Genomic DNA, 14,609 nt, shown 5'->3' on the forward strand with positions numbered 1-14,609 from the left:
TTAGGAGATGTGTAATACCAACTGGCTACTTCTGTTTTCAGAACTAAAAGGCACATAAGGATTTTATTAATATTTTGTTGAGTTCTCGGATTAATCGAGCCCAAAGCACTTCCTGCTACAAAATATATTTTCGAGCAACAACACATATTGATAATATCCATTTTTGCAGGTCTTTACAGTGGAGTGATTGAGTCGCACATATATGTTTTCCGCACTCCATGAATCAGAAGTCTGCGTCTCACGACTAGTCTCGATAACTGAATCATGGGCCTGTCGCAACATTGTGGGATGCTTTTTCATGACCAAACATTTGGCAGTCTGGAAATAAAGTAAAAGTCATTCATACTTAACTTAAAAAACAACAACATTTGTTTGCAATAAGAAAAGCATATATTCACTAGATTAAGTGTTCACAAAAAATACTATTTCTGAAAATAAAATTGCAGGAACGATAGTTTGACAGTGAAAAGTATTCATGTTTTATGCATCATAAATATACACTCACGTTAAGACACTGAAAAACAACTTTTCATACAAAATAATATAATGGAGCAAAGAGAATGCTTTTTTTCATTATATGACACATTAATAAATTAAAATATGAGTAATCTTCTTATTTAACCTTTTTTCAGGGTTATTTGACAAAAGTGGGACTCTATAACACAGTTTGATCCTCAGGTTATGATATTACATATGAAATATCATGTCCTTTATAAATTAAAAGACAAGGGCTGTTTGTAAAACATGCATGCCCCCCTATATGGGCTATAAGTTGTAGTAGCAGCCATTGTGTGAATACGTTTTTTGTCACGGTGGTGGTGGTGTTGGTGGTGGTGGTGGCGGTGGTGGTGGTGTAGTAGTAGTAGTAGTAGTAGTAGTAGTAGTAGTAGTAGTAGTAGTAGTAGTAGTAGTAGTAGTTAGTAGTAGTAGTAGTAGTAGTAGTAGTAGTAGTAGTAGAAGTAGTAGTAGTAGTACAAGTAGTAGTAGTAGAAGTAGTAGTAGTAGTAGTAGTAGTAGCAATAGTAGAAGTAGTAGCAGCAGCAGCAGCAGCAGTAGCAGTAGTAGTAGTATGCATCACAAAAATGCAGTTAGTCTTACATTTGGTAAAATTTTAATATATTACAAGGGAGGCAAATTCTGTAACAAAAAGAACATGCAAGAACGGTAGTTGTTTCCCTTGTTTGAACCATGTCAAATCCTTAAAATCCCTATTTCCAGTAACTGTGACCTTCACCTGTGACCTTGACCTTTGACCTAGTGACCTCAAAATCAATAGGGGTCATCTGCGAGTCATGATCAATGTACCTATGAAATTTCATGATCCTAGGCCGAAGCGTTCTTGAGTTATCATCCGGAAACCACCTGGTGGACGGACCGACCGACATGAGCAAAGCAATATACCCCCTCTTCTTCGAAGGGGGGACTAAAAATGCAAGGCTCTAAAAACCAATGCACCAACAGAAAGGTACGATGATTATATTCTACATTCTCCCATTATTTTGTTGAATAAAAGTTAATGCAGATCTTTACTAAGCAAACTAGAGCTTTGTCACAGACGTGACAAATACCCCCACGTGCCGCATTGACACAGACTATTTTGCATGCTGTCTTCACAAAACAATAGAATCAAATTTATGGCGATTTTTAAGAATGATAATGCCATTATCATTTATGGCCATTTCGACCTTTGAACTCTTGAATTCTTTAGCATGACATGCAGTCCAAATTTATGGCCATTTTTTTACTTTTGAACTCCAAGTGTGACCTAGGCCTTGGAGTTATCGACATAATTCTTTCGCATGACACATTGTCCAATGACTGTGAACAAATGTACCATGTATTTTTTAAATCTCACAATAAATGACATAGTTATGGCCTGGAAAAGATCATTTATGGCCAATTTTGACCTTTGAACTCACAGTGTGACCTTGACGTTGCAGATATAGACGTAATTCTTTTGCGCGACACACCGTCCAATAATGGTGAACAAATGTGCCAAATGATTTTAAAATCTCACAATGAATGACATAGTTATGGCTTTGACAAGCTCATTTATGGCCTTTTTTTACCTTTGAACTCAAAGTGTGACCTTGAACTTGGAGTTATCGACGTAATTCTTTCGCGCGACACACCGTCCAATGATGGTGAACAAGTGTGCCAAATGATTTTAAAATCTCACAATGAATGACATAGTTATTGCCCAGACAAGCTCATTTATGGCCATTTTTAATCTTTGAACTCAAAGTGTGACCTTGACCTTCGAGATACTGAAGTAATTCTTTCGCGCGACACACCGTCCCATGATGGTGAACAAATTTGCCAAATGATTTTAAAATCTCACAATAAATGATAAAGTTATGGCCCGGACAAGCATTTGACCCTTGAACTCCAAGTGTGACCTTGATCTTGGAGATATTGACGTACTTTTTTCACGCAACCCACTGTTCAATGATGATGAACAAATGTACCAAATTATTTTAAAATCTAGCGATAAATGACAGTTATGGTCCGGACAAACTTTCGGTTTAAAACACACTAAGTGACCCCGTGACCTAGTTTTTGACCCAGCATGACCCATATTCAAACTTGGCCTAAACATCATCAAGATACAACTTGTGACCAAGTTTGGTGAAGATCGGATGAAATTTTGGGACAGACCGACAGACCGACCGACAGTACGACAAAGTAACTCCTATATAGAAATATATTTAGCTAATTTATTACCATCAATGCAAACACTCCACAGCTGTTTCCATGGCGCTGTTTGTTGCAAGGTGGCGCTTTGAACTCTGAACTGAATTTTTCCAAGCCATCTTTCACAATTTGCGCTCGTTGACACATGAACTGGCTGCAACAAATATTTTGCTGGTAAAAATCAACAAAAATCATGTGCCTATATACTTAAGCCGTACTTAATCTATCCCAAATTGTTTTGGTAATCAGTTTTCAAACATTTATATATATGTGAATCTATTTTAATCTATCCCAAATTGTTTTGGTAATCAGTTTTCAAACATTTATATATATGTGAATCTATTAACACATTATTTGAAACACATAAGTGTGAGAGAAAGGACACAATAATAAATAAGAATGAACTAAGACAGCAAGCTTAAATTTATATATAGCCTATCATTTTTAAAGTGTTGGTGGTCATTACAAGTTAATACTTAAGATAAAGATCCAAATGTAGAAAACAAATAAGATTTACAAAGTTTTTTGAATATCTTGTTTGGTATATTGCCTGATGAATGATAACTGAACTGGCCAAAAAAGCTCCCTAAATGTGACCTTTGATCTCTTGTTAACGCATGCGCTGCAGCTTCTCTACATGGAGAACATATGTAGTAAGCTATATTAAAAATGGCATATTCAATTATCGAATCACAGTTTGGATAAGCTCAGAGACACACATAAAATGCACATACACCAACTGCTACTGTGACTGCTATATCAAGCAGGTAAGACAAAAAATGAATTACAGCTTTGAACCTTACCAGAACAAATCGAACAAGGCCTTGTTGTAAACCGAATTTGGTAGCCATAGTCCGAATGGTTTTCAACAAGAAGATTTTTAAAATTTTCACAAAATAGGCGCTTTATAAGCGTTTATTCAACCCGGGGCAGGGTCAAAGTTGACCCCAGAGGCATAATTTGAACAAACTTGGTAGAGGACTATAAGATGTCACTTCATACCAAATTTTGTAGCCCTAGGCCCAATGGTTATGTATAAGAATGATTTTAAAAGTTTACCCTAAATTTATAAGCATATGTTCAATTTTGTGACCCCCGGGGAAATTTCAAAATTTGACCCCAGTGGCATAATTTGTATAAACTAAGAAGAGAACTAATACATGTCAATACATACCAAATTTGGTAGCACTATGCCATACAGTTATGGACAAGTAGATTTTTTCAGTTTTCACAAAATAGGCCTCATATAAGCATATGTTCAAATTTATGACCCTCAGGGCAGCTTCAAACTTGACCCCAGAGGCATAATTTGAACAAACTTGGTAGAGGACTATAAGATGTCACAACATACCAAATTTGGTAGCCCTAGGCCCAATGGTTATGGACAAAAAGATATGTAAAGTTTTCACAAAATAGACCCTTTATAAGCATATGTCAAATTTTGTGACCCCCCGGGCAGTTTCAAAATTGACCCCAGGGGCATAATTTGAACAAATTTGGTAGAGGACTATTAGATGTCTCTACATACCAAATTTGATAGCCCTATGCCCAATGGTTATGGATGAGAAGATTTTGAAAGGTTTCACAAAATAGGCCTTATATAAGCATATGTTCAATTTTGTAACCCCAGAGCAGGGTCAAATTTGACCCCAGGCGCATAATTTGAACAAATTTGAAAGAGGTTCACCCAAGGAACATTACTGAGAAATTTCATCAGAATGGATCAGTAGTTTAGGAGAAGAAGATGTTTAAAGGAAAAGTTAATGCACGGACGGACGGACGCAAGCATGACGGACACAGAACCATGACATAAGCCCCGCTGGCCTTTGGTCAGTGGAGCTAAAAATCAATTAAGGAAGGGAGGGAGCACCCCTCCCTAACCCAACCATAAAGGCCCCTGGGCATCTGAAATATGATTACAAGCACTAATAATATATAATAATGATAAAACCCGGTCACCACTGTCGATAAATTGGAAATTGTTATGATTGTGAGATATAATGTAAACATTCTCATACAGATCAATCTTTTTTCTTCAAGCCCAACACAAAATAACAATGCAAAATTAAAGTTATAAAGGTTTTCAATGGGTATAAATAGGGTATTTATCTGGACATTTGAAACGTTGAAATACATGAAAATATCATCAAACAACTTAAATGTATTTCATTGTTAAAATAAGTTTTTCTTGATTTTTCTCCAAACTTTACACAAATATGGATGATTTCAAATATATTAAACTAGAAATGGCGCGGCAGAGGCCAACGTGTATCCCCACGCCGCATGTTTGACCCAGGGGTGCCCCAGGGTTGGTAAAGGGCTATGCATAGTTGAGATTGAACGTATTGTCATAAGAGAAGTTCGGTATCAATTAGATGTGAATCGGTGTAGAAATGAAGAAATTATAGTAAAAGGCAATTTTGGGTGGGCGTGACCTATGTGGGCGGGTGCCCCAGGGTTGGTAATGGGGCCATGCATAGTTGAGATTAACCATAATGTCATAAAAGAGGTTCAGTATCAATTTGAAGTGAATCGGTGTAGAAATGAAGAATTTATAGTAAAAGGCAATTTTGGGTGGGCGTGGTCTATGTGGGCGTGGCCAATGTGGGCGGGGCACCCCAGGGTCGGTAATTGGGCCATGCATAGTTGAGATTATCCGTATTGCCATAAGAGAGGTTCAGTATCAATTTGAAAACATTCGGTGTAGTCTCCGGTGCACTCAAAATGTGCAGCTCCATGAGATACACATGCATGCCAAATATCAAGTTGCTATCTTGAATATTGAAAAAGTTATGACCAAGGTTAAAGTTTTGGGACACACACACACACATACAATGACAGACAGGCCAAAAACAATATACCCCCGATCTTTCGATCCGGGGGCAAAAAAATGAGTAAAAATCTCTGACCCGGCCCCACCTCAACCCACATAACTTTTGACCCAGGGGTCAGATCAAAATTCCAAATAGTGCAGGGTCGCACATATGCTCATAGCTACCATGTGTGTAAGTCTCAAGGTTCTAGTGCTTATAGTGTAGGAGGAGAAAGTGGCCAGGACGGACAGACTGACGGACGGAAGACGGAGATACCCACAATATCCCCAGTTTTTCTCCGAAAAGCGTGGGGATAATGAAGCCTAAATGAAAAATTTTCTCAAATTTTAGATGTTAAGTGATGGCAACAGTTTTGTTTGTATTGCATAGGGAAAGGGTTCAAGTTTTTTAAATGAGTAGGGCTGTTCTGTCAGATTTAATCACTTTTTCACAACAAAAGATGTTAACCAAATGTTTTGATTTTTGTGTTTTGTCAACATGCAGTATGTTTTTAAGCAAAATTTAAATACAAAATCAGAAGTGTTCTAAAAAAAAATATGGAAAAGAATGAAATTTCCATGTTTTTTAACACATATTTTTCAAAACTATACTCTTAAAAGTTTTTTTCCTGGCCTCAAAGCAGTGTATCTTAAAGTAAAAACTCAGATTTATCAAAATTTAGGATGGCCTTCAAATATATGTGAAGTTTCTTTTTTATTATATAAGAAAATCTGCAAAATCTAGCTTTTGCCAAAACTGTATACTATTTTCAAACATTTGTACACTTGGGACACTTACATGACTTTTGTAAACAAGTTAAATAAGCAAACCATTCAACATATATAAATACTTTTTAAATTTTTATTACATTTGACTATACAAATTAATGTTTCCCCAAATAATGTTCTGTGCTAGAAGGTCCGTTTGATGATTTAAGGTTGATGTTTAGAGATTTAAGGTTATTTGTACTTGACAACTTTAGTTTTCATTTATTCTAAGAAATACCCAAACAGTCAGTAATATAGAATACAAATTAAATTGGCATAAAATATTCTTATAAAATTATAAGATAAGTTACAGGGAACTTGAATTGTTTGCTAAAAGGATCCAGCATGATTTTAGGCCAAATCTGTACACTTGGGACATTTTCAAAATGGATGAAAATCTGAAGAAAAATAGCATAACTTTTATATGTATTTCATTTGAGGTATTTTTGTGGCCCTTAGTATGTTTATAACCGATGGGATATCAGAGGCATAAGGAATCTCCATAATTATGCAGTGTGTCATAGATCTGTATTTCCCATAAAAAACACACATATATTTCACAAATTGTAGATAAATTTGACCTGGTTTTCAATATATTTCACATAGTTGTATATATTTGACTTTGATTTCATAATTTATCTTGGTCTATATAATAAAGATCTATTTGACATTGCTCTCTATATGCTGGAGATCTATATGCTGGGCATCGTTCTCTATACAAATGGATAGCATACCTTGTTCTCTAAATATCAAATGATGTTCTCTACATAGTACACATTGTTCTCTATGGCATTGACCTTGATCTTTAAATATAAGACATTATTCCTCTTCAATATGTTGGAATTTGATATCTATATATAAGACATTGCTCTCTATACTTGAAGTTGATCTAATATTGTGTTCTCTATATATTAGACGCTTTTCTATTAATATTGAACATGGTTCTGTATACAAAATACATGTTTATATTTTTTTATAATATTTGACCTCGTTTTCTATATTATGTGTCTTGTTCTGATAAAACTGGGCTAAATTCATGTGCGTTAAGTGTCGTCCCAGATTACCTGTGCAGTCCGCACCGGCTTATCAGGGACGACACTTTCCGCTTAAACTTGATTTTCGGTAAGAAGGGACTTCCTTCAAACTAAAAATACCATAAAAGCGGAAAGTCTCGTCCCTGATTAGCCTGTGCAGTCTGCACAGGCTAATCAGGGACGAGACTTTCCGCACATGAATTAAGCCCAGTTTTCTCAGAACAAGACACATATAATTCACTGTTCTATATATGAGACCTTGCTCTCTATATATTAAACATTATATTCTCTATATATTGGACCTTGTTCTTATAAATTAGACCTTGTTCTTTTTATACTTTATACATTTAACACGATGTCCTCTTACTTGACCTTCCTCTGTAATACAATATATCCTCTATATATTTGGTAATGTGTCATTAAAAATGAATGAAATAATAATAAGTGCTGTACCGCTGTTTATCGAAGGTTTTAACATGGTTTTTAGTTTAGATGTGTAAGAATTGTACCACAAGGGTGACAGTCTGCGTGGTTTAATTATAAGTGTCTGAAAGACTTTGTCATCCATCATATTATACATTTGACCATGTTCAACTTTTATTTTGGCTTTTTTTCAGTTGCTTTTGAATGCTTTATTAAATCGAAATTTAATCATCAATTCTGCTATAATGTAAGTTTGTTTTCACTTTCTGGAGGTTTATAAGAAAAACATTCATTTTGTGTCTCAAGTGTACATGTCCAACATTTAATAACCAACTTCAGGTTAACATTGAAGATTATTGGAGAAACATTTTGATTAAAATTGACATTAATTTGAGAAGAGGAGGAAATGTATTTTTGTAATAATGTTATGGTAAAGTCAAATATACTTCCCACACATTATCATTTACATGCTTATATTTTTCTTCTGAAGACAAAATATGGAGACATACCCATATAATAAGAGTAGTTCACCCCCAGAGTGAAGAAACCACCTTTTTCTCTTGGAGATTACACCCTTCTGTGTACTTCTTTCCAGAAAATTAGTGCCTTTGTTTATTTTTTAAAAGCTATCACCTGTCCATTAAACATGATAAAAATTTCATACACTTGGGACAATGCGATATTTGTCTTGCAAAAAACGTTCACAAGGTTTTGGCATCAAATTTTCAGTACATCTAGTGATAAGCATCAATGGTTTGAAGAAAATGATGTAAAACCTTGAAAATTCTATCTTATGAAAAATTTAAAATAACTTTCTTGCAAAATGTACACTTGGGACAGGGACAAATTCTGACCACATTTAGTATTCAGCTGTTCAAAATTTACATGAACAAATAATTGTGTAAATACCTGTACAAATGTGTTGAAAAAACATGTGACAGGTTAAAAGGACACTTTTTGCCTATAAATATTGAAGCACTTTATGATGCCACCTCTTAATATACGTGAAGAGAGTTGAAAATTGTGGCACAAAATTTACAAGAACATCATTGCTTTGAACACTTGCTACAAGAGATATCAACCTAAGTAAGAAGCATTGTTTTATTTTTCTTAAAGCAAATGCATTTTTATATTCATTAAATGATGGCAATACCTAATATTTCTGAAAGTTTTATTGAAGTATAGAATTGAAAATTGCCTTTTACATAAAATGTCACGCAAAACCAGTACACTTGGGGCAGTTTTAAGGATATTTTTCAATATATTTTGTTAATGAAGCAAGTTATTGAGAGGAATTTTTACATTTAAGTTAATCACATGGAAACACTTCTGTAAGATAGAAAAAAAACTCAAACATGCTTAATAGTAAGAAAATAAATGCATGTTTTATTTAGGCTTCATTATTTTTTAAATCACCCATAGGATATGATGCGGCATTTGTCTTTACGGAATATAAGAAAAATCAATCATTTTTACCCGGAAGTTGGCGCTGTAATAAATTTGCTATTCTGTGTGTTCTTTTACCAAGCTTGATTAGGAATTTTTGAAAACGCGCCATTGAGATTTTCTTTCACCATTAAAACTAATAGTTCACGGATTCAAACCATAATTCCTGATTAATATGTTGCTACAGTGGATTCCTGTTCTTAGCAAACCATGTCAGCAAAAATTATGCTAATAACAGGAATATGCTATTAACAGGAACACACATTTTAGCATAAATATAGCAACTGGGGGCATACAATAAGTCAAATCTGTTAATAATTGATCGTCAAAGTGAAATTTAAATTCAACATTGTATATGATTGATGTTTAAGATAACTATTTAACAAATGGAATTGTATTCTAAGGTATTTGCATTTGCATTTGAGCATATTTTTGCAGATTTAAAGCATATTTTCTTGGCATTCTGAGAATGTTCTATGCTATAAAGACTTTAAGTGAATTCTGAATATTGGGGTTAAAAATTATGCTATTAATAGAAGAAAAATACATTAAAATTTAAGAATTAATCTGTGCTTTGACATTCTATATGCTAATAACAGAAATATGCTATTAAAAGGTATGCTAATAAGTGAATCCAGAAATTATCCTTCAGTCTGACAGAATTTCGTAGCCTGTCAGACCAAACATCTGACATAATATTTTACATTTTGCGGTGTCTGACTTGGCTTCTCACTTTTGAGTTCATGATGCTAAATGTTTTAGATTCAACACTAGTTTCCTCAACCTCACGACACGAGAGCTCCTGTGATGCAAATATACTTAAGTGGTATAAAGAGATATTTTTTTCCCTGCAAATTGCGTTTAGTTTCTCACTTATGGTTAAAAACAAACCTGTTACCCTCCGATTGACTGTCAATTTAAACAGCAAACTCCAATACATATTCCTGTTTGTATTCTTGTATGAAAATGTCCACAACATATGGGCGTAGTTATATGGGGACTGAATATTCAAATACATGTAGGTTAAGAAGTACAGTAAATGACATTACAAAATGCTGTTAGGACATATCATCATCCTTAATTCTAAACCAGCTATACATGACATTATTCTTAAGAGGGGCATTTCAGAATAAAGATAAAAAGATACAAACGATTCGCAATTGAAAAATTATTTCCTGCAAATATTTTTTATCGAAATTATTTCCGTCAAGACATGTTGTACAATGGTTAAAATGAGTGTGTAATACAATGCCTAAACTCTTTCTGCAAAGTTTGGGAAGTCTGCTTTAGGGACATTTAAATGGAAGGACAGATGAAAGGTAACTCATTATAGTTCCACCAATGTAATTATTATGCAATTTTTTCGCAGTTCAGAGCTGAAAATAACATCCCAGAACTTAATTATGCACTGCCAAGTTATTCAATAAATAGTAAATTGTAAACATTTCAATTATGAAAAATTAAACAACTTGTAATTCAGACACAACTCACATTTTACCTGTTGCTAGCTTTGAACAAGCTAATTGGCCTCGGTGAAAAATAATTTACATTGAAATTGAGAAAAGTCCTCGAGAACTCAGTGCCCCAGATAATTATTTGGGAAATAGGGTTTTCAACCATTGATTTTGAAAAATAGGGTGATTCCATTCTTCATATAGAGTGAAATGGGTAATAAAAATGCATACCTTAAAATAATTGCTGATTTACTTCCGTTGACGCTGCACACTTGTATTGATTCAATAGAACTGTAAACTATCATCATAAATTTTAATAAACTGATGTTTCGTAATATCTTTAATCCTTGAAACTGTCCATGATATAAACTTTAAAAAATGCCGACAATTTCTAACCAATGAAATGCCTTTTTATACTTTTGACAGGTTTGTTAAGTCACAGACTTTCCATCATGTTTTTTGGATGTCAACTCAACTGCTGTATACACAGTTTCTAACAAAATCGATAACACAAATTGGCTCTTGCTTTCTTGATTCGAAAAAGTTTGCGATCGGCTGATATTTTGGCGCAACAATCTTGGAGGTCTTTCAACCTCTCTAAGCTATTTTTATTTCGCATCGTAATAGAAACTGAAAGTCCAGACGCTTTACAAATGCATGCACAATGGGAGACGAATTGACCAGTCGCCAAATTATCGATCGCTCCGCCCACATAGTCACGTGGTTTAGTGATAAGAAAACTCCGACAAGCAGATCGCAATTACAGCGGATTACGTGAGGGAAATTCTATATTTGTAATGATGTATTATGCTCTTTTCTATAATATAAATTATTAAAGCCGCACACTAAACTAAACTGTTTTGTAAAACGTTAATACAATCATAAAAACTTTAGAGAGAAATGGCGTAATCAAAATAAATGAGTTAACGGCAGATTGACTATCAGAAACGTTTCTTATACATATTATATAGGGAGTTGATGAAAAAGGTCAGATTGAAAACGCATAGCGTTTGAATAACTATGACCATTTGCTGAGCTTGCTGAATGTAAGCGTCACCGCGTTACGATAATAATTCCAAAGAGAAAATACCTAAAATGAGCAAAGCATTTTTAATCGAAGTTTTGTATCGTTAATTTGACGAATTTGCGTAAAAGTCAAATTGGTTGCGTTTTCAATACTCATGATATTGTATTTCTTTGCATTTTTATACATTTTAATAGGGTGAAAGACGCAGATACGCAGCTTATCTGGGGCACTGAGAACTGGTTAACAGACATGATATTTTGGATTATTGTAAAAGTTAGCACAGCAGATATACATGTATGGGGAAAACGAGAAACGTAAACAATGTTAACCAGAAAGGCACAATCACAGGCAATCGGCACCTGTGTCGGAAGCAATTATTAAGAATCATTAAGAAAGTAAATCGATAGAAACAGAGAACCTACACTTGCGCACCCATTGAGCAATTCTTATCAGTCATCGTCGTGATTTTCGTAAAAGTTTTAACAGCCGTTAGACATGTATGATCGATTTTCTTATTAAGCGAATGGCAACAATTTTTTGATCGACTAGTTTGCAGCCAAAATATAAAGCACTTACCTCGTGTCAATGTTAAACTTTTAACCGGTCGTCACATAAACTTGCAGAAGATGTGAAAAAGGCACCATCATGGCGGCAGCCATTTTTTCCAAACAAACCAGTTTCGCACCAAATGACAAATAAAACAAGAGTTCTGATTGGCTAATGCCATAATCTAAAAATAAATGCTGGTCGAGCAGGATTTTTCTGCTCGAGCAGAAAAAATGCTGGTCGAGCAGTAAATTTGCTGCTCGAGCAGCATTTTGCTGGTCGAGCAGCATTTAAGGTCGAGCAGCATTTAAATGCTGCTCGAGCAGCATTTTTTTCTGCTCGAGCAGAAGTTTAAGTTTCGACCCCTTTGGTATCCCATAAAGGTGTTCTTGATGGGATTAAGCGCGCCGTTCGCTACAGCAGCACTCCAATCGAAAATGCCTTCTCCGAATGGATCTATGGCATTCATGTTCTTAACGATCCTTTGTTCGTCTGGTAATGACTCATCCCCGCTGCGTTGCGCTATAATGCTCGTCTGCGCGTTCGAGAGCCTTCATGACAAAGACAAAGAAGCCAAAAGTTCAAGGAAAGTCTTAATTGAGTCGCGTTCTGGGAATACTGGGCTAAACGCATGGCGTTAAGTGTCGTCCCAGTTTGGCATGTGCATTCTATGACTAATCAGGGACGACACTTTTCGCTTTGATATAATTTTTCGTTTAAATGAAGCCTTTTCTAAACGTGAATCCAGTCTAGGCGGAAAGTGTCGTCTCTAATGCCTGTGCGGACTCCACAGGCTATTCTGGGACAACACTTTACGCACATGCATTTAACCCAGTTTTCTCAGAACGCGACTTAATTGTTCTAATAATTATATACATATATAGATAGTTACTATTATCTATAAACTATTAATAGCTAGTAACATTATTATTGTGGGTCAAATTAAATGCATAAAATGTGGTCACTTATATAAATAAATAGCTATCTTCATTGTATCCTTTCTGAAGAAAATGAAAGTATATAAACATCGGTATTTGTAAGATTTTTTTTTAAAAATTAGTCATATAATCCACCGGATAAAATGTTACAACAATTTTTAAACGTTCATTTCTGAAGTCCTCCGCGATATAAACAATTGTACATATTTCTGTTTATTGATTGTATTAAGCATACATGTATTCAGCATTTATATTTTTTTGCCATACTTATTGATTTGCATTTAACGTTTCATGCTGATCAGTCATGTGAACTATGTCAATAAACTTGTGTAATCTCCGTCGTAATTTACTGTTTACGCTGTAAGAAATCCATTAGGTTTTGAAAGGTGAATATTCGTCACTATGAAGTGTACGTTGTATAACACTAATGTCAATTCCAATAGGGTCCCTTTTCTTTACTGTCCCATCAATCAAAAAAGTTTGACCTTGTATCATTTAGAAGACGAATCTTAAAATATTTCCAATAAAATGATACCATCTCGCAACTTATTAGATGATAAAATTCGCGCAATGGCAAGCACCCTTTGTAAACAGGGTTTCGGCAGTGGGATTTCGACAAAAGCACACCCTTCAATAAACGCACCCAAACGTTCATCTTTTAATGTAATCCAAAATAAAATGTATCAAAATGTTTCAGACACACATGTGATGCAGGAAATAACCACAAAAAGTGAGAAATATACCTATTTAGAAATAGGCACTTCTTTCAATTTAGTGAAATTTAACCTTAAACACGTGTTTGAAAGCTCCTACCATGCTATGAGATAGTTGTTCCGAATCGTTATGCGGTCCTTCTGGGGCACTTGAAATTCGATTTCCTTACCAATTGCTCCACCTAAATGGCAAATTAAGAAAAGGGGGATAGAGTTTTAGCTGTATAAAAACTTGTTTTCTTTATTGCAATTAGCTGATCAAATCAGCCTCGTTCTTCGAAAACTGAGCTTAATGCATTTGCGTAAATGTGTCGTCTCAGATAAGTCTGTGCAGCCCGCATAGGCTAATCAGGGACGACACTTTCCGCTTTTTTGCTTATTTTTTGTTTGGAAAAGGCTTCCTTTAATTTCATACAAGCGGAAAGTGTCGTTCCTGATTAGTCCTACACATTGCGGACTACACAGGCTAATCTGGGGCGACACTTTCCGCACATGCATTAAGGCCAATTTTCCCAGACCGATGTTCATATAGACAACAGCCCTTCATAGGCGCGGTATCATTTACTTGGAACTGTGAAGTAATTTACCCCTCTTATCGTGTACTGTTCAATGTTGTCGTGCTGCCAGACTTGCAAGGTCAAACTTCCGGCGGACCGCGCGATGAAGGTCCAGGATTGGAGTACAACGCACGAACAACCGTCGGGCACGTGTTATTCCGTTGTCTCCATGATATAGCCTGCGGCTAGTGGTTTAA

The 14,609-nt window shown here is 35.1% G+C and overlaps 1 long non-coding RNA gene across 1 annotated transcript; it reads right to left on the reverse strand.

Moving 5' to 3' along the window:
* Positions 1 to 239: 239 nt before the first annotated feature.
* On the reverse strand, positions 240 to 3,524 carry LOC127837300 (uncharacterized). The gene is made up of 3 exons (XR_008029222.1): positions 3,498 to 3,524; positions 2,725 to 2,848; positions 240 to 318 (listed from the first exon to the last, which is right to left on the reverse strand). It is a non-coding gene; the product is annotated as an uncharacterized LOC127837300 (long non-coding RNA).
* Between the last annotated feature and the right edge of the window lie 11,085 nt (positions 3,525 to 14,609).

Source organism: Dreissena polymorpha, chromosome 7, assembly GCF_020536995.1.
Source record: "Dreissena polymorpha isolate Duluth1 chromosome 7, UMN_Dpol_1.0, whole genome shotgun sequence".
Taxonomy (NCBI): Eukaryota; Metazoa; Mollusca; class Bivalvia; order Myida; family Dreissenidae; genus Dreissena; species Dreissena polymorpha.